Source organism: Episyrphus balteatus, chromosome 1 (genome assembly GCF_945859705.1).
Source record: "Episyrphus balteatus chromosome 1, idEpiBalt1.1, whole genome shotgun sequence".
In the NCBI taxonomy this organism is placed as follows: Eukaryota; Metazoa; Arthropoda; class Insecta; order Diptera; family Syrphidae; genus Episyrphus; species Episyrphus balteatus.
This window is the reverse complement of record NC_079134.1, coordinates 120,162,796-120,187,432: the sequence shown is the minus strand read 5'-3', so window position 1 is coordinate 120,187,432 and position 24,637 is coordinate 120,162,796. Positions and strand designations below refer to the sequence as shown.

At 31.9% G+C, this 24,637-nt stretch overlaps 1 protein-coding gene across 1 annotated transcript in view; it reads left to right on the top strand.

Annotated features, from left to right (window-relative positions):
* The first annotated feature begins 6,420 nt into the window (after positions 1-6,420).
* Positions 6,421-24,637, top strand: part of LOC129910518 (uncharacterized) — an 82,245-nt gene continuing 64,028 nt past the window's right edge. The window contains exon 1 of the mRNA XM_055987938.1: positions 6,421-7,089. The gene's annotated coding sequence lies outside the window, so the exon portion shown is untranslated. The remainder of the gene's footprint in view (positions 7,090-24,637) is intronic.

Here is a 24,637-nt window from a genome sequence, read left to right as displayed (position 1 = left end):
GACCTGAGCCGGAGCAGCGAAAACCTACCAGAAAGAGGAATAAGAAAGGGATGACATTTCGCATTTGCGACCAAAAAAAGAACAAGATTTATTTTTTTTTTCACTGTAACTGTTTTATTTTTTATTTTATTTTGGCAAACGAAATTTTCACAATAAATACAATATAAAATACAATACATTTTTTCTCATTTTATTTCATTTGATGCTGCTGCTGTTGTGGGTGTTTTTTTAGATACCCAATCGCATGTTTCACCTTCTAGATTTTTCTTCATCATTAGAGATTACATCTACAACACAAGAAGAAACAACATTTTAACCCAAACACTTTGAGCGATATATAAAACATACCTTTTTTGTTTTCCATATTGTTTATAATTAAATAAAATTGTTTATAATTAATAAACTAACATTATACAAACAACGACACGAGACACGACGCGACCAAACACTTCAACAAAAAATAACAAAATGACGCTTTGGCTCTTGTTGGCCTTGTCTTTCTTTTCCTTTTCTCATTTTTCACCACGATTCTCGTTCGACTTTGTGTTCATACACAAAAAGTTGCAAGTGTGTGAGTGCAACCCCGCTTTTCGCGGTCGGAGGTCGGACTTTCTTTTCTGGACTCCGTTTTCTTGCTTGAAGGGTACCTTTCATTTAATATATAAAAAGTGAAAATAACCCCATCTGTTTGGGAGCTAGAGCTAATTTTCTTCGAAAAACAGTGAAAAAACAGAGATTTTTGATACTTTGAGCGAGTGTCGGCACCATTTAGACTTATCCAATCGAGCTTAAATTTTGGCTATCTAAAAATCTGCAAAGGCGGAACATTTTATGGGGTTCCCTCGACCAAATTTCGAAAATCGATTTCTTGCGGACACTCTAATGAACACAAAGTCGAAGGAGAATCGTGGTGAAAAAGTGAGAAAAGGAAAACGAACGTAGGAAAGACAAAGACATCAAGACAAGGTATAATGGTCATTTTGTTATTATTTGTCGTTTGTTGCAGTATCTCGTCGGTGGTCGGGTCGTGTGTCGTTAAACTAAATACATTGTTTTATTAAAATGGAAAATTTTATTTCAAAAAAAGGTATGAATTGCTTAACGTGCTTCTGCGATTTTATAATTAATAATTTATCATTTTGTTGTTTTTCAAGGAGTTCAATAATGAGACGCTAGCTGAGAATTTTCACCCTAACCTAAACTTCCCACAACGCACAACAGCTACAATATTCTTCAATGATGCAAATTCTCCAGCAGCTGTATCAACGAATACCTATAATAAAATAAAATTTTGTGTTAAAAAAAAAAAAAACAATAAAAAAAATTTAAGAAAAAGAAAATAATTCGTGTTTTGTTTTGTTTGCAAATGCTTCCAAATGTCAAGCGCCATTTTTTTTCCATTAATCCAATGCCGGACGTCATTCATTCCGACTTCGGCTCCGTTTTCTCGGAATGGAGGTTTTCACCTCACCAATACATATGCAATCGACTTCGCGGTGATTATAATTTCCATACTAATTTGAGCCGCCTTCGGACCCGTTTCTGAGCCGAAGTCGGACTCAGCTCCACCTGAGGCGGAGCGGATTCGGACCGAGGTCGGACCTGTTTGCTTGAAGGGTCTCCGGTTGAAAATCTCATTGAGACTCATTTTGACGTTTCTCTTTCATCTTGTTCTTTTTTTTTGCTGTTTTGGTTAATTTGATTTCGTCGTTCGCAGAGTTCACTTCGTCGGATGTATATTATTTGAGTGAATTTTTTTAATTTGTTTGCACATAGAGGGCCTTACTAATAATCAAACACTAATGTGGACTATTAACTAACCAGAAGGTTAAAACAAAATGATACCAATAAACAATTTAACCCTTTCACTAACTTAGTCTCGAGATTATTTCTGTTTGTGAGAAAAATATTATCTTATTTACATTCTAGCAGCTTATATATTTTTTTTTTTTTTTTTTTTTTTTTGACGGGAGGAAATCTTCAAAAGACACTTGGCAGTATTCGACACCAAGTAGTGTGGGACTCTTAACCACTAAAACCACTTCTTTATCAGGACCAATCTTGAGAGATCGACATCAGATTTTTCTTTCTTAACTTTGTAAAATCACTTTGGGGGAAGTTTAAACTTTTAATACTTTCCCATGTTTTTTTAGACCATAAGCTCATGAGGCTTGGTTCTTCTTAATCTCCGAACATGGTTTCTTGTATTCAAGACGGACACCATTTCAGAATTGGTATGACTTTGCAGTCTCTGATTATGCGATACAGCGTATTTTTTAACAACTTCTGTAACCGTTTCTATTTGTAAGTCACGATGTAGATCGCTATTTCTTATGTACCAAGGTGCATTAACTATTCCACGAATTACTTTGTTTTGGAATTTTTGGATGATTTCGGTATTTGTTTTCTTTGTACAGCCCCATAATTGGATACCATAGGTCCAAACATGCTTTAGTACTTGATTATACAGCATTATTTTGTTTTGGGTTGATAAATCAGAGTTGTTACCAAGTAACCAGTACATTTGTCTATATTTCAAGTTTAGTTCTTCTCTTTTCTTTTTGATGTGCTCTTTCCACATTAGCTTTGGATCCAAAGTCATTTCAAGGTATTTGGCCGTATTGGCGTAAGGTACAGCTTGATTATTAATGAATATTGCAATATTGTTTATCTTTTTATTTGTAAGGTTTATATGTGAAGATTTTGTTTCATTGAATTTGATACGCCATTTTTCGGTCCAATCTCTGACTGTGTCGACGGCATTTTGTAGTTTTACTGCTGCCTTAGAGACACATTTGTCGGGTACCAAAATTGCGGTATCATCTGCAAAAGTAGCCATTATGGTGTGATTACCAACTGGGATATCTCTTGTGTATAGTAAATACAGGGTAGGACCTAGGACACTTCCTTGTGGTACACCGGCTTCTATTTTCTTCAATTCCGAATATTCTTGATCGTACCTTACTCTAAACAATCGGTCTGAGATGTACGATTTTAATATTTCATAGTACTGTCTGGGAAGATCCCTTTGCAGTTTGTACTCAAGTCCCTCATGCCAAACCTTGTCAAAGGCTTGAGCAACATCTAAGAAAATAGCCGAACATTCTTGTTTTTCTTCTAATGCTTTTTCTATTACATCCGTTATTCTATGAACTTGGTCTCTCGTGGAATGTTTATTTCTAAAGCCAAACTGATGATTTGGGATTAACCTTCTTTCTTCTATAATTTTGCTAAGTCTCTTCAGAAGCAGTTTTTCAAAAACTTTTGCCATAATTGGTATAAGCGATATTGGTCTGTAAGACGTCACTTCTGTAGGTGGCTTACCTTGCTTGGGTATGACAATAACTTCAGCAATTTTCCAATGGTGTGGGACATACCGTTGCTTAAGGCATGCATTTATTATATATTGGAGTTTTATGAAGGCTTTCAAAGGCATTTCTTTCATAACCTGAGCAGTAATTAGATCGTAACCTGGTGATTTTTTATTTGATAGTTGATGTAAACACATACTTTTTATTTCTTTTAATCTTACAATTGGTATTTCACTTTCATCTATCTTATCAACTAACTGTAAGCTATTTTCAGCCGCGTTTGTTGGGTATGGCTTAAAAACATTCGCAAGTGGCTCCGCGAAAAGGTTAGCTTTTTCTTTTGGGTTACCGATCCATTTCCCATCTTGAGATTTCAAGGGCGAGTTTTGTAACTGCGGTCTTTTCAGGCGCTTGGCTGCTTTCCATAGCGAAAAATCGGTTGAAGCATCAGTCGTTAAATTCTTTAGGAATGTACTGAGTGAATCATTTTTGAATTTATAAATTTGTTTTTTAAGATTGTTGCTTATACGGTTAAACGTTGTTTTATCATCTGGAAATCTAGTATTTTGCCATTTTCTTCGAGCTCTTCTTTTCTCTATTATCAACTCTCTTATCTCTAAAGGATATTTTATTTCATTTTGTCTTCTATTAGAAAATGTTGGAGTACTTTCTTCAGCGGCCTGTTGCACATCAGCAATAAATTGTTCCACTTCATGGTCAATTTGCTCGATTGTATCCATGGGAGATCTTAAATTTATAAAACTTAAAAGCCTTTCTCTAAAATCACTCCAGTTTGTTTTCTTATTTACAAGCTTTGGATTACTTTTTTCTATTACTTCCGATTCACTTAGTGATAGAATCACTGGAGCATTGACCTACTATATATGGACTGCTAGTCGTTTGACTTTTCCATACAAAAATTGAAAAAAAATGATTCCACATCTTTCTAGCTCTACTAGCGGTATAACCTTAGACGGCGAAAAGAGGAAACTTTTAGTGAATGACATCTGTCGTTAAAAGGTAGTGCTTTCTCTGTTTTTCTATATTTGTTCCTTTCGCACTTCGTCAAAAATGTTGCACTTATTCTCCGCTTTTTTTTTAGGGCGCTAGTATGGCGAAGAAACAAGTGGAACCAACCTGAATATGCTTCTAGCAGTCCATATATATTAAGTCAATGCACTGGAGTATGATCTGATGACAAGTCATAATTACCTTCGACACTAATGTGATTTCGTTTGATTCCTTTAGCTACGAAAAAGTCAATAAGATCTGGTATTTTGTTAGTATCGGAAGGCCAGTAAGTAGGCGACCTGGAGGAATAGAATTCGCAATTGTATTTACGGCCTGCTTGGAAAAGTCTTTTGCCTTTTGTTGATATAAGTCTTGAACCCCAATGAGTGTGTTTCGCATTGAAGTCTCCACCAACAAGAAAGTTATGCCCAAGAAGATTTAATAGCAGCTTATATGAAGAAAAGTTTTCGTAAAATATAAATTCGAATTAGCCTAGTGGACAAGGCCTTTTACTCCACCGGCTTACCCTTCAAGCAAGAAAACGGAGTTCTGTTTAATTTCTCCATTTGGATACGCTATTTTACTCACACATTTACAACTTTTTGTGTATGAACACAAATTCTAAGGAGAAATCGTGGTGAAAATATACCAATGAATATGCAATCGGCTCCGCGGTGATTATAATTTCCATACTAATTTGAGCCGCCGTGGGACCGTTTTCGTTGTTGAGTTCGGACTCACATCGGAGCCGATTCGGACCGAGATCGGACTCGTTTGCTTGAAGGGTAGGTTCAAATCCGGGTGTAGTTGGAAGTTTTTTTTTAATTGTTTTTTTTTTTTTTTTATTATTATTTTTCACCAGAATATTCGGTTGTAATAAATTATTTATCAATAAAAAACCATAATTTTGGTTGTTTTACCATCGTTTTGGTTATTTTGCCATCAACAAAGTCACTTTTTATTTAGTGCTCGACTTTAAACATGAATTTCCGTGTATTAAATTTTGATGTTTTGCTAATGACTAAATTGGAGATTAAATTCATTATTGGTATGCGTATTTTCTGTAAACCTTAGCACTAATTTTGATTATTGGATTGGTAAGGCCCAATGACCTAAAAAGTGAAAAATTTACAAAAGTAAACATTTTTTTTGGAAAAAAATACAAAAAAATGTTTTTTTTTTTTTTTTTTTAAATAAGCTTTCTGAACATAATTTTTAATTTTGTGGTCGGAAAAACTGTCACAAAATGAGTTTGAAAATGTTTACTTTTTGCAAAAAGTGGCCATTGTACATTGTAGTTAAGCCTTAACTTCGGTTTTTCATAACTTTGTCGCGAATAACTCAGGTAAATAAATATTTAAAATAATAATTGTCATTCCAAACATCAATTTTGATGTTTTTAAACAAATTCTAAACAATTTACGAACAAGTTAATTTGGTAGCACAGATTTAAATCTGTTGAAAAAGTTAAGCCCAGAGAATTCTCCGGGCTAAACATTTAACATTTTGTTGCATTTAACATTTCCTTAGCCCCGACTGCGTTTTTTTTTGTCCAGTTAAGACCGGTGGTAATAAAAAACACACCTATTATTTTAAATATTTATTTAATAGTTAGCTAAACTTTTTTTCTTCAAAAACACACAAGAAACCCCAAAAGCGAAAAATGTGACAACTTTATATTTTTTTGTGTCAGCTGATTTCGGAACATTTAGTATGCAGTGCTGCCAATTTTTCTCGCTAAGCCCCGAGGCGTTTTTTTTAACCAGTTAAGACCGGTGGTAATAAAAAACATACCTTTTGTCGGTTTCTCAAAATTTCACACATATATTTGCCAAGCGATTAGATTATCTCCGTCTAAACAAGGCTTTATTTTATTTGAATAAATGCGGCTTCACCCTTATGTTTCCAAATACATACCAAACCGCATCTATCTTCACACTCAATTGAACTGTCAAAATTAGCTGTCACTTTTTCAATTCAAATTGAGCAACTTTTCTCTTAAATACCCAATGCCCAATACTCTTTCATATATTTAATTGCACACACACACAATCCCCATATACAATTTTCTATCCGCCGACGAGCTAGCTCCGTTCGCCGTGTGTAAAATATTTTCGCCCCAGAGCTCACCACTTTCATATCCAGTTCTCCACGACTCGACGAAGGGCGTCGCTGGGACAAGACACAGTTTGAAAATTAATTCTTTTTGCTTATTTCATTTAATAAGAAGAAATTTGTGTGAAAAAAAAACTAAAAAAAAAAAGAAACTAATTCCCAATTCCACTAATATTTGTGCTGTGGAACAATCAATAAATTTCTCATTGAAATTATGTTCGGGATTTACTAATAATTCTGCTGGACTTTCTTTCTCTTCCAAAACTGCAAATCGATTTTAGTTTGTGTGTTCTTTTCTGCTTTTTTTTTTTGTTATTTTCACGCGTCCGCGGTGAATACACCTTCCATGGATTTATTATATTTTACCCAGAAGTGAGTGAGAATAGAGCAGAATTTTTTTTTTTTTGAGTGCCTCTTTTTGTGGAGTGCGTGTGTGTGTTTATTATAAAATTTTTGCAGCTGTTTACACCGTTGAGTGCAATTATTATAAACGAGTGATAAGCTTGACAATATTTTGCAATTTTTTTTTTGTTTCCTCTAAATTTTGTATGTAAACTCTTGAATCTCTCTCTCTCGCTTCCACCCTCTTAAATAGATAAAATACCAGCCGGTTCCAACGACATCATTTTTCTCCAGCTGAAAAAAAATTGCGGTAAGTCCTACAAAATTTCCCCCAAAAAGTCAGTCGTCTCCGGCAGCAGGAAGCACCCAAAAAAAGATGAAAAAAAAAAATAACTTAAATCAATGTTCTGGGAGCTCACGCTCAGCTCTCTTCCCCGTCTCCTCTTTTCTCTCTCTACTCCCTCTCTGTTTATGTTCCTCCTGTTCCTGTGCTGCTTTTGCTCTACGACACACAGGGCGGAAGTAGACAACATCACAGGGAGAAGAAAATCGATTATTAAAAAAAAAAAAAAAAAAACAAAGTGAAGCAACATCACAAATTCACAGAAACCGAGTCGGAACATTCGGACACCTTCCATGTCGCAATTTTTTTTAAAACATTTTTCTGCTTAGCTATGCAAAGTGTTGTGTTTTTTTTCTCTTTTGTTTTTGTCTATTTAATCTTTTTTGCTCAATTTTAATTTTGAAACACGCTCGTGTTTCGGCATAAATCTGCTATCTGTTTTTGTGGAATATCAAAATTCCAAAATGTAAAAATCTGAAATCCAAAATCGAAAAAGCCGTAAAAAAACACATACGAAAAAAGAGATGATGCTGGTAGCAGCAGGCTAGAAGGCGTATGGCGGCGCACACTGGGGCAGAATGCCCTTAAAAGTGGCATCAAATCAGTCGTTAGAGCTAGAAAGCTGAAATTTTGCACGATGACTTCTGAGAGCAAGCTAGATAAGTTTTTAAAAACCCGCCCTCGGGCCACGCCCACTAAAAACGCCCCTTTTGCCTTACGCAAATGCTAAAAAAAACACTTAAATCACTTCTTTTTAAGCCAATGTGTAAAGTATTTGATAGATTTAAAGGCTAAAACTTACATCAGCTTTTAGCTTAGACTCTGTTCTATCTAAAAAAAATGTCGGGTGGCATCTCCTAAATACAAACAAGTATTCGGCAACCCTACGCAAATGCTTGTTTGTAAGAGCTATGCCCCGAGTTACCATCGAAGTTACCACTTCTCAAGTTCTTCGTCTTCCAATGTTTCAAGAACACACTCCAACATCGAAATTAGTCTTTTTGATGTTATGTTAAGACTGACTTTGGCACATGTAACTCCTATGACTGAGACTTTTCATATACGCGCCTGTATTTTTCAGCCCTATTGGGGCTTACAATTAACTTCTTTTATGAGTTTTCAGGTTTGGATCTGTCCGAAAGCTCGTAAGTTCATAATATTTAGGATATCAACAAGTCCTGAATCTCTCAAGTCTTGCGTTTGGATCCTTTTTGTTCGTTCGGAAGAATTCTCAAGTCTTACTTCTAGATAGTGATGGGAACTATAGAATGATTTGAACTATAGATAGTTCGCTGCCTCAAAACTATAATGTTCTATGTTTCAAAAAAATGTTTCGAGAAAATCGACTACAAAGTTTGGAGTATCAGAATTTCACCCTTTATGTATGTATTTTTGCATGAAAATAGAAAATTAACTACCGTAGCTGGATAATCTATCAATTCAAATGCTAAAATTTCTTTTTTGATGCTGGAAATCTGTTTAATTAACGTTTTTCTGTTTTGACATAGAACATTTATTTCATTTAGTTGCATTTCGAGTTGATTTTTTTGTTCTATGTTCGACATACAACATTATAGTAATGAGTATGGTATATGAAAATAACCAATTTACAGTCAAGACAAACAATATTTTTGGAGTAATTATATTGCTTTTTAAGCTTTTTGTTGTTTTTTTTTATTAAAAACCATACATTTAATGAAGTGCATCATGCCCAAGCAAGTTCAAAGATTTCAAATTAGTATTTACCAAGAAATTAGCAAAAAAATATAATTACACAGCAATTATTTAAATAAACATTCAAGTGAACCTTACTAACAAACTATTGATGATTACTGTCAGTAACTTTTTCAAAAAAGCCATAATCGACTTGCCGCATGACCTTTCAATATTGCTTTAAAGGATTTTATTTTGGAGTCCGGCAGCTAATTTTTAAATGTAAAATGTTCTATGTAACTTAAAAGTAGTCATTTTTGTATGGGGTTGAAATGAGGCAAATTGTTCTATGTCAACTAAGAACTTTATAGTACTGAGTATAAGCCATTATATCCGAAAATTGAATATTTGTTTTGGCCATAAATATTGTATTAAGCCAAAACTAAAATTTTTGTGGACACAGTCTTGTAGCCATTGAAAAGACGAAAATTTTGATATAAAAAAGTAATTTTTTTCCATTTCTTCGACATAGAACATTATAGTTTTGAGGCAGCGAGTTAGTAACTGAATGATTTGAACTATCGACTAGTTCATTCATTCATTCATTTACTCATTTGAATAAAAACTATCGAATAAAATATCGAATACAAAACTTATCGAGTGAAAAAACTATCCTTTAAAAAAATTATCGAATGAGAAAACTATTATTATATAAAAAAACTATTTGAATGAAGAAACTATCGAATGAAAAAACTTTTCAAATGAAAACAGTAACTAAATGAATGAATGAATAGTTAAAAACTATCGAATGAATAAATATTTTAGAGCTATCGATAGTTTGATAGTTTTTATTCGATTGTTCCCATCACTACTTCTAGACAACCACGTTTCTTAGCTGAGAGACGGGTGCTTTACAGAATGCAACAGATGTGCTAGGCCAACTTTCATTAGTATTAAAAAGTCTGTCCTCAATCCTAGAAGCTTTTTGCCAACGTATTTTGAAATCAGATTTGAAATGCAAAAATGTATTCATCATAACCACAATTTCCCTGTTTTCAGTGCTTTTCGTATTTCTAATTAGTTCTTTTCTTAAGAAACTAAACTGTTCTTCTATGACAATACTCCCAGAGTTTCTCATTATAGAAATTAGTTCCACTTGCCACTTTTAAGGGCATTCTGCCCCAGTGTGCGGCGGCGGCAATACCGGCCCCCTCTCAGTTGTTTGGAAATTTACGTTGGGTCGACGACGAACGACGAGATGAGTGCGTTTGTTCATTCGTTTTGTGTGTGGGTCATGCACCCATCCCATAATGGCAATGGCATATGCACAGCACAGGCAAATCACACACTACAACCAGTCCAAATTCAAACCCAGTGAGCCTCACTCAGCCAGCCAGCCAGCAGCTTCAGCCAGCTAGTGCCTGCAGATATATAAAATGATCATGGTCGGACTTGGTTTGTTTGTGTTTTGCTGCCCGCTCATCGTCGTCGTCATTCTCGTCCTTTTATTTATTTATGGACCATCAACTTTCTATATGGAAACGAGTGGGAGGAGAAAAAGAGTTTTTTTCTTTCACTTTTTCTGGTTGGGGTTCCCTTTATTGGGAATAGAGTAGAGGTATTGGTGCACAGAGGGATATATTATAACAAAACTCTTTGTTCTTCTGCCTGCGTTAGTTGTTTTTTTTTTTTGTTTTTTGTTTTTTTTTTCGTTGGGGGATTTAACTCGAGAGATTCAGATGCTATGAGGAGTAGAGATAGGTACATCGAACCACAAGGGATTCGAATTAGGAAATAGATATTAAATTTTTACAGGAAATTGGGTGACACTTTTTTTTTTTTTTTTTTTTGGAAAAACAAAAACAAACTGTAAAGGAGACAAGCTAAAAGGGTTTTTTGTTTTTTTTTTTTTTTTTTGAAGTTGTTTTTGTTTTAATTTTTGTTTAGCTTAAATCTATTTAAGGATTTTATAGATCATTGTTGTGTGATGGGCCTTTTTTGTATCTAATTATTTGGGCATTGGGAATTGCATTCAATTAGATACATACATTTCTCATTAATGAATTTTGGAAAAAATCATTTAAATGTAATTTCGTTTTAGTCTCAAAAATGTCGGGGTTTATTTTATGAGTTTAATCGTCTTGAATTTTGTAATTATCTTTGAAACAAATGGCTATGAAGTTAAGCATTTATCAATGGTGATTGTCTAAGATCATTCAAAGCTAGCGAATTGATATTTGGAACTATGTTGCTTAAAGCGCAACAAACTTAATGAGTCCTAAATGGTTCTCGGGACATCGTGGTGACTACACTAATGTTTATTGTTTATTAATTATTTCTATCTTTGTTTATAGTTCATTGGAACACAAAAGGTTTAGACTCAACAGTAAAGGAATTGAGTAGTTATGGACGTATACATATCGGTTTCGTGACCCATTCTTGCTTAGAGTTTCATTGTCTGGTGGTTCAGCAAAGCACTTGATCACCTTTCTTCTGAATGCTAAAAAGTGGATCTGGGATAGTCAGCAGACACTTGAGTTGTTCTCCCTAAATTGTTAGAGCTCTGAGGTAACAGGCTTTTAGATCCTTAAGAGCAACCTAATTCGACCTTGTTATATAATTTGTTACGATCATCTTTGTTTTTTTGCCATAGCAAAAATATAAAGCATTGTTTGATTAATAGCTTGTATAACTTTTTTAATTTAGAAAATGTGATCAAAAACCTTGTAAAGTTGGTATACACTCCTGCTCAAAATTGACGCAAACCTTTTTCCTTTTGTAGTTAGATCCAAGTATCTTGTTTTTATAGCTTTAAAATTCTAGTGCGTATGCGTGTTTTGTTTTTTCTTATTTAATACCTAGTAAATTGAAAAAAATGCTTAACACAATAGAAAAATAACATAAGCAATTTAATTTAATTTAACAAATAATGCTCTAAAAATTGATACCTATTACCATATTTTAAGAAGAAAAAGGTAAAACAATAGAAACAAGAGACAATTCTTTCCAATACGTATTTATTCAATACTTGGAATTGCCCCATCTAGCGCATATGACAACTTGGAGTGATCTGGGCCCTATTTTGTAAAACGATTATCGTTGAAACTACTTCGTTCTTGTTGAAATGCGATTAGGTATTATTTTATCATTTTATTTCAACGATACCTATTTGCACTAAACCTAAAAAAATATTAACATACTGAAATATTAAAACGAAGAAGCAAATTTCGTATTATTATTAGATCGCCACAACACAACAAAACGATAAAGCATACAATTGATCTCAATCTTCATGGCCAATTGTAAATGGCAGAGATAAAGTTCTCGGAATGATGATTTTCTTCTTTAAACTCATAAAATAAATAGTCAAAATCAAAAAAATATTTCCATAACTTCAATTTTATTATAATACAGTCAAATAAGGAGAAAAAAGGGGTAAATATCGGAATGAATGTTAGTAGAAATTTTTTTTGCTCAATATCTTCCTTTTGCCTTTCTATAACATATCTCAAAAGTCTAGAAAAATCTCATGTCCGCTTGTCGCGATTTCAAGGTCAAATCGCGAAATGGAGATTTTCAAAATTAGCAAAAATAGGCTATGGTATTATATACACATAATGATACATGATTTCAAGGTATTTTTTAATGCTGATTCCATTAAACTGATAGTTTGTATACCAACTTCTTTAATATATTTTGAAACCATTCTAGCACCATAAGATCTTGCATTTTCATGCATTTAAATAATCTGTGAACCAATTCCAAGTTTGATTGGCACGCATGCTGTTCGACGATATCAGTCACGTATTTCTGGACATTTAACCAAGGTCCATCAAAGCTCAGTACCTCCATACGTGTTGCAAGCAGATTCCACGCCAAGAAGATTCGTTGGTTGATTTGATAGACAGACTTAAGAACATTAAGGAACTTGAGGGCCGGGTGCCCTATTATAACGGAGGGTTCAGCTATTACACAATTTTCGACTGAAAATGCTCACATTGGATGAATTCAAGGCTGATTTAGATTTACCTGAAACGTATAATTTTCTAATATATTAGATAACTAGACAATTTTCATATAAAAGATATTGTGATTTTGACCAAATTGATAATTTGTGACCTTGTATTTGTTTGTTCTTTAAGTTAATTTCTTAATTAATAATTAATATTGAATAAATTAGATAATTTTTAAAACAGAAGATCTAAAAAAGTTGAAAGCTTTTGCTAATGTATCATGTTTTTACTCATCGTTACTTGAGTAACATAGTACATTTAATTTCCATACCAGATGTTGAATCACTTTTCAATTGGCTGTTGCCATTTTGTCTGGCAAATCAATAAGTTAATTTTTTATACAATTTATACATCTGGTTTTTTGTATTTAAATAAATTAAATAATGATAAATTATACTGGTTCATGCTTTCACAGCGCTCTATTCATTTGAATTTTATGATAATTCTTTATCCATACATAAAATACTTAAATGTTATGGTTGAAAAATATATCTCACTAGAGTTTGCTGAAGATTATGTGTGAATCAATAATTTTCTAGGTTATATCATGAGAATGATCCATATTTAAGAAAAAAAAAAAAATAAAATGAAAAAAAAATGTATGAGTCAGTCAGTCGGGTCAAAAGTTAGCAACCATTAAAAAAATGGAAACAATTTTTCGAAAGCCGACCGACTAAGAATCTCGTAATTGTGGGAGCACAATTGTGGGAGAGCAATTTCAGGTTATTTTGAATGGTGTATGAACGACTCCACTTGATGAATTTGGATTCATATATTAACCAAAAAGTCAATGAAGGAAGTAAGGCGCAACCTCCAAAGCATGGGACTTCCATCAGCATCAACACATTTCCATTCATATTACCGGATGTAACATTGGTTTAATATTAGTCTCCTGTTGGAAAGATCAGTGGATGGTCTTAAATCGATTATGCGGGAACTGAATATCTTCTAAATATAATTACACTATGGATTCTTAAAGGGCTGTGGTAGTGCGTGTGGTTGTTGAAGGTCTATGGGTTAAGTGGTATATTGTTTATAGAACTTTTAATTGTTCGTCTTGCTTGAACGCTATTAAAATCTAAGTTGTATTGGAAAAGAAGGGTGTGGGGCAAAGTAGATGAAATAAGGAAACACACTGAACACCAACAGAGACGAAATATTTCCTGCAACTATTCCGAAGAGAACACGAATACGAAACTAAATTGATATACAAAATATTCAATCATAAATAACCAAAACCAAAAAAAGATATACTAATTTTAACAAATTCGAGAAAGGTTGTAAAGAACGATCAATTTTTTTTTAATTCCGCAGAATTCATCTTTTATATTGATATTTTGGACAAAGATTAAATAATTGCCTACCACAAATACCCAAATCAATAAAAAAAAAGTATTTTAATTAGAAAAACGAAAAGAATAAAAGGTCAGATATTTACATATTTCAAGTTATGCATTTGTAAAAGAAAGTAAAAGAAATTGGAAATGGACGTAAAACCCACAGGATTTAAATTTATCTAAAATGAAAATTAATTAATGGTGTCATAGTTTTTGCCTAATAGTGGTGCCTACTAACTTATCACTGTTTTCAGTTAGTTTAAGATGTTAAGAAAACAAAAATTAAGATTATTTCAAAACGAACCCTATGTTTCCATTGATTGGAAAAGTATTTTTTTAAGAATAATTGATTTATGTATTTTTTTGCTCAATAGATAAGGTAAACATATTTTATTTTTAATGCTTTCTGACATTTAGAGCAAATTTACCATTTAAATTACCATTTTAATGAAATCATGTTTGTATTAAAATCGCTTAGTTTTGGCGAAAAAACCCTAATAAATTATTTAAAGAATTAAGGACCCATCATACATGCTATAGTTGAAATATTTAACCAAATTTGAGTATGATCTTTTCTTATGAATGAAAATAGACTAAAAAAAAAAAAAAAAAAACTCATATCCACACTAATGTCCCCACGTAGTGCCAATTCTGGAGAAGAGGCTTCAAGAAGACAATTATTATTAGTAATGTTAGAACAGTAAACAGACTGATCAATAAAATGGCTAAATCTTTAAAAGGCAACATCTCTAAGCGAAGAACAGAAATGTTGGCAATTGGAGTTTGAAAAATTCTATATTACTTGCAAAATTGAATGGTGTTTTTGGATGAAAGAACATTAATTTTTATGTCCTTTTTACGTTCTGCTGAAGTATGACCCAAATTCATACTTAAATATGAAGTGTTAAGGCATGGAAGAAAGTAATCTCTTATATGATACTATTGCACTTGAACTTCAATTGTCAAGAATAGGTGCATTTAGTTGTAAATAAATATTGAAGGAACTTTTTCCATAATTCTATAGTGTTTGTGAACCATCAAACTGGATTTTTCAGCAGACCACGCCTCGTCCCACAAATAATGTTCAATAAATATAGAAAGTATACTATTATATCTGCAAAATATCCGTGTTGTTACCGAAAATTCAGTTTTTCTAAATTCTGCTTTTCCAAATTAGGCCAGCGCTTAGTAAACAAAAATAAACATCATTAAGGGGTTATATCTAGTTGTAAGTACAAAGAAACCTTCTTTTGTGTGGATTTTTTGTGAAGAGGCATTTAATTATGTATATAAACATAAAGAATACATATCCATATAGCAAATTTATTGTATTAAAATAATTCGCTGTGTATTAAAAAAAATATTGGGTTCCGTTATTTTTGTAGTAGATCTACTAGACGACCTCCAAAAAAAAGGTGTCTGTCGGTGAGCAAGATATCTCTGATCCAAGTCACTTAAAATTAAAAAAACCAAAAGATTCATTTTCAGGATAGACGAATGCAGGTAATGAACGAAGGAATAGTCAAAATTTTGATTTTTGACAAAATGGCGGCTTTCCAAAGAAAACAATCGTTGTTTTTCACGAAAATTTACACTTTAAAGTGGCCTAAAAAATCAAATTATTGTCAAAAACCTTTTTCCTTCGTTCATTACCTGACAAAAGTATAAATTTCAAGCCGATTACTCCAGCCGTTTCGGAGAAATTTTGCTCACCGCCAGACACCTTTTTTTTGGAGGTCATCTAGGAGATCTACTACAAAAATAACGGAACCCAATTTTTTTTTAAATACGCAGCGAATTCTTTTAATACATTAAATTTGCTATATGGATATGTATTCTTTATGTTTATATAACACTGGTCAACAAGGTTTTTGCCACAACAACCAAAATATACTTTTCTAGTAGTTTTTGATGTGCTGAACTCGAATCTGAAGTCAGAAAATTGTTATTGGCCTCCGTTTTTTAAATATTACCGTTAGAAAATGTAGAAAAACGTAATTTTGGCTGCTTTCGAGGTTATGTTTTTATGTGGGGTAATACATTGTGAATAAATTTGTAACGGTGGCTATAAGAACTGATTTTATTCTTTCAAAAAATGTTTAAATCTTTCCGATATCTGTTTTACTGCCTGAGATATTTAAAATTTAAGCAGCGGTCTTTGAATCAGAAACAACACTGGCCAACCAAATTAAACTTTTTTTGCCACAAGAACCAAAATATACTTTTCTGAAGGTTTTTGGGTTGCTGAGCTCGAATCCGCAATCAGAAAAATTTTATTAGCCTTAGTTCTTGAAATATTACCGTTATAAAGTGCAAAAAAAGGTTTTTTTTTATAACGGTTATATTTCAAGAACGGAGGCTAATAGAATTTTTCTGATTGGGGGTTCGTGCTCAGCAACCCAAAAACCTTCAGAAAAGTATATTTTGGTTCTTGTGGCAAAAATTCTGTGATCAGAGACTTAATCTTTAAATTAAGTTTAGTTTCTCTTTGGCTTATTAACTGAAACTTAAGATATCTCGAGCAATAAAAGAGATATCGGGAAAATTTAAACAGTTTTTTAAAGAAGAATATCAGTTCTTATAATAACCGTTAAAAATTTGTTTCTAATGAATTACCCCACATAAAAACAGAACCTCGAAAACAGCCAAAATGACGTTTTTTAGCATTTTATAACGGTAATATTTCAAAAACGGAGGCCAATCAAATTTTTCTGACTTCAGATTCGGATTCAGCACCTCGAAAAATACTAGAAAAGTATATTTTGGTTCTTGTGGCAAAAAAAAAGTCAAATTTTGTTGACCAGTGTAATTAAATGCCTCTTCACAAAAAATCCACAAAAAAGAAGGTTTTTTTTTGCACTTACACAACTAGATATAACCCCTTAATGTAATTCAAATTTAGTACTTTCTTTACTAACTGTTTGTTTTTTAACTGTCGTAAAACGCACACTGACTTTCTTAAAACTAATTAGAAATGATGTTGCTGATACAAAATTTTCCTTTTCTAGAATTAAATAAGAAATTATTCAATAAATAAATATATTTTTAGTTCTTTTCAAATCCTTTCTTAATTATTTTTCAAAAAAAAGCGCGCGCTTTTTTACATCTCCCAAACCATTTTTTTATTTATTTTTTTTGCAAAAATATGTAAAACAGAACTATGTAAAGCAGACATTTTAAAGGCAGAGTTTTGAAAATCAGAATTTTGAAAATAATAATTTTGACCTCAACCCATTTAACAATCGTGGGGACTTTAGATGGATTATATAAAGAGATTAAACATGCAATCCGAATAATATTTGTATAAATTTTGAAAAAAATAATTTTGTAATTATTAACTAAAAATAGCTATGTCGACATATTTTGCCCTATAATGTTTTACTTAACTCGAAAAAAATATCGCGGCACTGAATGAAGCAAGGTCATTGTATGGTGGAGTCTTAGACTATTAGTGGTTAACTTAATTATTATTGCTTACATCAAAGAAACTTCAAAAGAAAAATATAAACACGATTGAATTTCTTCAACGATGTATTGCAAAACTAACATTTCTCCTCTCTAAGAGATAAAACGCGCACATATACCTCAAGTATATTTCAAGATTTACCATTAAATAAAATCAAAATTGAACTGCATTTAAAACCCTTTCAACCTCAAGTTCTTTAATTGAAATCTATGAAAATTGCTTACATCTCCTCCAAGTTCATCCATTCAATTGTTATAGCCACTCTTGACAACAAACTATTGAAAAGCTACAAGGAATAAAAAAGAAAACTGATTTAAATAGCCATAGGCACATCGGGTGAGTTTTATTTAGATCCGATCATCTAACCACATGTGTCTTTTCCAAATTAATTACCAAAAAAAACTCTCATTTAAGCATATGTAACTATTTTTTAATCGTTGTGCGTCATATTATTATATTAAGATTATTTTTTGTTCAAACATCATCAGAAATCGTTCACACTTTTGTTCAACATTCTAGCAGATTTGTTCTGAAAAATAAGTTAAATCTCATTGTACTTAAATACATCGCTCATCTCATGGGGTTTTTTCTTTGCAATTTTTGTACGATGGATGGAAAGAAAATAAATACAAAATTCCAACAACACCTGGCGTACATACAGTTTAACTATTACTCAGCCAATTATTGATGTTGTTATTTTTATCCGTGAAATTTTTAATGTAAACATTTTTCCAAACATAAACCAGAATCAGAGCTCATGGATTTTTACGCAGAAATTGTGTATGATTATTTGTGTTTTTCTATTTATAAAATGAATACTTTTGGTGATCATTTTGGTTTTTGCGAATACTTTTACGTTAAGCCTTGCAAAGAGCGTAGGAATACACACTGTTAAGAGTCAGATTCCAGCGGTATATCCACAAGATACAAACTATATGTATTAACACTCAAGAAGCCTGATTCAGCCCACACCTTTGTAATAAATTCGCATATAGTTGTCGTTTTTTTTTTTGTTGGATCTTTTGCTTTTGCAAATATATCTTTATATCTATAAGAAAAATAAATAATGGCCAAAAGTGTTTTATTATTTTCATCATCTCCATGACCACAACTGGAGTTTAATGCATTGGTCATTATTTGCCATACAAAAATATTTGAATTTGTTCATTATTTTCAATAGAAAATAAATTGATTTGTTTAGATGGTAAAGGTTTTATTTGACTTTTTTAAATTCTTTTTTTTTTAGCTTTGAATAAAAACTTAATCATCCGTACTTCTCGAGTATTTTTAATTTGGACTTTTGTGATCTATGAATTTTAAAATTTTGTATCTACAAATTAATGACATTATGTGGTTACATGCACTTATGTACATAAATGTACGTTCAGAGCTCTCGATGAATTTGGTAGTACAGAATAGTATTAACATTTGTGATATAAAATTAAAGAGCGTTTTGTTCAATTTGTCGTTTTGATGATAAATCAAGAGGACACAAAAATTTTTGGGTGTGCGTGAAACGTGATAACATGATTGGTATTTTTAGGAAAGTCTAATTCTTGCGGACCACTTAGTGGAACATTTACAAGTTGAAGTGCAGAAACAGGATTTTTTTTTAAATTTAATCGATATAAGTATTTAAAAAAAATATTGTTGCCAGTATTTTTTTCCTACAGCATTTTGGTAGGTACATATCGTCGGTGAAACCAGAAAAGTGTGTAACTCCAAATTTTCTGAAAATGAGATTTGAATGCCATCTGTTAGACAAACCTAATATCTACCGTTCCTTAAACTCATAATCCCCTTAAAGTTCATAGTTTTTATTTTATTAGCAAATTAGAAAATGAAAACTCATACAAATGCCTTCAAAACGATTTTGTTTTTTTGCTCTCCTATAAAATTTGCTAAAATGGAGTTACACACTTTTCTGGTTTCACCGACGATATATTATGTAGGTATATCAGGTATGCGTGAAAAAGTTTAATTCTTTAGTATGTCGATTTGGAACGTATGTCGAGCATTAGCCTAGTCGGAATAAATATTTCAAATGGAAACAATTAAATCTTGAAATTTTTTTCATAAACCGGTATAGGGGGTCACTTTGAGGTCAAAACCATTTCTTTTTCGTAAAATCGAGCTTGAGCTAAAGCCGCCATCTTGGATTTAGAGAAAAACAAGTTTAAATGAATAACTCGGCTATTTGTGATTTTTGACAAAAATGATTCAGCCAAAGCTTGTAGAAAAATTTTTTTTTACAAAATTTATCTTCATAAATTTTTCTATATGAGTTAATTTAAAAATACTATTCCGTTACTCAGCTTAAACGTTACACTCTCTTTAAAGTATAGATTTGAAGATCAACGCAATATGGGTGTGTTTTTATATGTTTTTGGGGGTGACTGCGATGTTTTTTTTTTGCGAAAAGTTAATATCTTAAAATCAGTAAGTGTTATGTTACAAAAATGTATAGTATGTAACTGATGTCGTACAAAAGATTACAGTTTTTGATTTTTTCGAATCGGTCTATTAATTCCAACAATATGACCAATTGTTTGTATATAAGTTATAACTCTGTCTCTGTTTGCACTATGCAGGGATACAAGTAGGATGAGGTGAGTCGGAAGAATTTTTTTTCATTTCGCAAAAAATTATTTCGCTTTTGGTTTTATGAAAATCTGTTTCGCAATTTTGTATCTTAATTTTGTTTTAATTTCGCGTTGTTGCCACTTTGACAAGCTGCACTGCAATCATGACAAAATTTATAATATATAGATAAATAAATTCTTAATTTTTTATCTTGACTACTTTGTTGTAAAATTGATAATCTGAATTCTAAAGAATAGCCATAAGTTCTGTTACATGATTTCAAGCAGCCAGCCATGGCTCAAAATAGAATCATGGTTTTTGTTTGAAAAGGTGAGAACAAGAGTGCCAACCGAATCTTCGATTAGTAAGAATCTCTTTAAGTGTTAAAAATGTTCGTTTATCGGGTTATGATTTGTTCTTCCTTGAAGAAAGGTTAATTTTATGTTTCAGGGGTAATTTGGTTGAGTGCAGCTATCAATCAGTACGTCGAAGAATTGGACCAAGACAGTATCACTATTTAAATTTCACATAGCCACATACAAAAAAAATAAAATATCAACTATCTATATTTTTTTTTCGAGGTCCTGAAAGTTTCAAATTCTGTTTAATTAAAAAAGATCAGACATTTTCGTTAGAAACTGACGTAAGCATTTTTATCGCTGGCTCTTAGACTTTTATTAAAAATAAAATTAAAACTTAATTCTTGAGGGACACAGATTTTTTTTTTTTAATTTGGTGAACATCAAATCAAGTCATTTGTGTTCACATTGATCGTCTGAATCTGAACACAAAGAATAGAATTTACTCCAAAATGAAGAAGAAAACAAAATTAATAACAATTGATTTCAGCAAAGATGGCTCTTTATTTCGTTTTCATCTGAAATTATGTGAATTTATATCTTTTTCATTGATTTACTTGGCTCGTGGTTTAATTTAAAAATTCCAGGTCATTAACCCAAAAAAAACTTGATTTGTTTACTGCGCCAAACTAATTGGTTGTCTAAAGTGAGATTTTAATGTTGCAATATTTATAATTTAAAAGTTCCAAGTTGATCACATTAAAAAATGATCTTTAGTCTACACTTTTTTTACTTTAATTACAGTTCAAATGTGTATCCAATTGCATAATTTCGGTTTCAAGTGTGAACACACAAACATAATATTTACCAAAATATTACCTAAAGAAAAAAAGTAGAACTCCGGTTGAAAACCCTATGATAGATAGGTAAAATACGTACGCCATTCGCATTTTTTGAGATAGTAAAACAGCGATAACAAATTCTTGCAATTACACCCGAAACCAATCATAACGAAACAACCTGTTGAGTCGCACGCACTTGCTCTTAAAAAGAAACAAGTGTATCTCACCCAGCAGCCGTTCGGATTCGAGATATAATTGTAGATCTTCTGTATTCTTCCAAACAAGCTATAAGCTAAAAGGACCGCTAACACAAATTTTACAAGACAAGTTGGGAGATCTATGAAAAAAGAGGAGTTACCAACAAAGAACCTGAAATAGACTTAATTCACATTATACACAACAGATGAGAAATTTAATCAAAATCGTTATTGTCGTTTTCAAAATGGAAATAGAGAAAATTGAATTCTTCCAATTACCAGTATTGTTTACTTTGATTTAAAACATTTCCGTTCATACAAGATTGGTGACTGGGTTTTAGCTTAAAGTTACGATGAACACATCAACCACAACTGGAATAGCGATATGGTGAAAATCACTTCTTTTTCTCCAGAATTTGAAAGTTTTTTTTTTTTTATTTTGTTTAATAAAACTTCGTCATGTTTTTTTTTTCACATGAAACCAATACAAGCCTTTAAAGGACAAATAAAAAATAAAAATTTTCATACACCAAATTGTGTCACTTTGTTTGCAAAAAACCTTATACACATTAATGTGTAGCTTCCATTTGAAAAATTGGGTGTGTGTGTATGAGTGTTTTCCATTGAGTAATTTAGGAGGAGGCCATTTAAGTTCATTGCTCTTGTCTCTTGCCTCTATAACGAATGTTGCGTTAGTTCTTTAAATCAATGCCTGAAGCCAGAACGAAAAGATTCTTCTTCTCTGTCCTCCATAGTTAATTTTCAGGTTAATAATTTATTATGAATCATTTTTGCTAGGTGTACCTTCTGGCTTTTTTAATCACCTTGAGTACACATCTTGAATTCAAGAAAATTTAAATGATTCAGAGGTGTTCCGTATACAAAAATAATCTCTTGTGTTGAATTTATTGCAATTGGGGAAGTACCTACCCATGAAACCGAAATAACTGATTCATTGCCAGGAATAATGAGTTTGAAGATGACTTGAAATTGTGTGATTAAGAAAGTTTTTTTTTTCGTCATTCTTTATGTCAGTTGACAGGAAGACAAAAGCTAAAATGTTGCCTAATGCTTGTGTTTATGAGGTGTTTGATTGGTACTTCAACAAATGCATACAAATGTTTGATGACTTTAAAAAACAAGACTTTTATTGTCAATCAGCACCTTGTTTATTACTTTAGTGACTTTTCATCAAGGTTTCAAGTAATGAAAAGAAATTTAAGTCATTTCTATCTTAAACAAAAAGTAAAAATAAAATAAAAAGTAAAACTTGAAGCACCAAACTTTTAAGAAGTTGAGGGAGCACAACAAGAATATTTATCTTGAGAATCGTATAAGTAAAAAATGTCTTCTATTTTTTTGTTTGTATGTTTACTAGTGATTCTCTCCCCCAGGATCCTAAAAATAGGATTGCATACGTTGCGTCGTCGAAAGTAATTGATGCGGCAAGTTCTTAAAGTTTCCGCGTTGAAATAAAATTTTATTTTAGATAATTAACTTAAATTATAACACTTAGGAATGGTGTGAAACTATCAGGTTTTTATTTTGTTCTTTATATAATGTAATTCGTGAATATAAAGAAATGACAAAAATAGAACAACTAAAAGAACTCGACTTACACCGATTTTGTTTATGAATGCTAACAAAAACGTAAGGAATAAAAATAGAAAAAGTATTCTTATTATTGTAGAACGACATGTTTTAGGTTTTTTTTTTATATATTCATAAATCAGCCCATGCACCATGCACACACATTTTGGATAAAAAAAAGCATTAATTTAAAAAATAAAATCCTTGAAAAAGTTAGGATTAATGTTGTCAATCTAAAGTTAAATAGTACTTTTTGTCCTAAAGTATTATAAACAAAATCACGGAAAGGGAAAATTTAAATTGTACTTATTTACCTCCATTTCACGAACGGATAGACCACAAAATAATTTATTTCTCAGAAGAGGAAAAATTAAAATCCTGGGTTTCATTCTTCCCGATATAATTACAAATATAATGATCAGAGATAGTGAAATGGGCCCAAAAATGCATATAAACAATATGTGAGCTAGGGGATAAATTGTTAAAGCCATATTTTTTAACGACATCTACGTTCACAACGCCTAATTTCAGCAAACAAAAAAAATGAAACCTGAAACAAGTCCGCGCTTCATTTTGGTCAAAGCTGTACAACTGGAGTAAACTTTGGCTAAGGAATCCTACAAGCTTGGATTAAAAGAAGCATGCGAAAGCAAATTAAATTGCAATTTTCGCACTCTTTTTACCTTTCCCAATGCAGCAAATTTTCTTATAAAGTAAAATCCTATTTCCAGTTGATTTCATTTTTTTACGGAATCTCCAAAAACTGAGTCCATCTTCAAAATTATGAAGTATTATATATATACATATGTACCTATATGCTTATTAAAAATTTACATTGAAAAATGTTAGCGATAACCGGTGGTCAGGAAGACCAAACCGGACTCTATGTCTCATCTCATAGCTTAAAATCTCTTGAATTAATAAATTTAAACAAACTTCTGCAAAGATAAACCCCCAAATTAAATGCACCGTTATCTCATAAAACTTAATACATTTTTTCCGCACTTTTTAGAGCGTTTGTCATTTTTTTTTTTTAATTTGGAGTGAAAACCTAAGAATTTGCATAAGGGGAAAAAAAAGGTTCGGTCAGGGGCATATGTATGTCAAGTTTAATTTCTGTCCAATGAACAGCTTTCCTCTTTTTTGAGCCCTAACAATGCATAGCACTTAAATACGATTGCTTAAATTGCTGATTGAAAATGTCAGTTAGTACCTTCATCTTTTATTCGCTTCAATTATAATAACCAAAAATATGCTGGCACTAAGATATCTCCTTGCCTATTATTTATTTTTATATTAGTTTTGATAAAATTCCACATTATGTATAGTATGAACGATGGACTTAGTGGAATAATCCCTTTTTTATAGTAAATTGTAATACATCAGACATCCATCATTGACATCAATAAAATAGGGGTTAATTAAAGAAAAATTTGTAGTTTAATCAGTAAAGGTTTTTAACTTCTCAATTCATGTCGATTTTGATGACTCTTCAAGCATTCTCTCCTTCGACCATATTCTTCAAATGAGTTGTT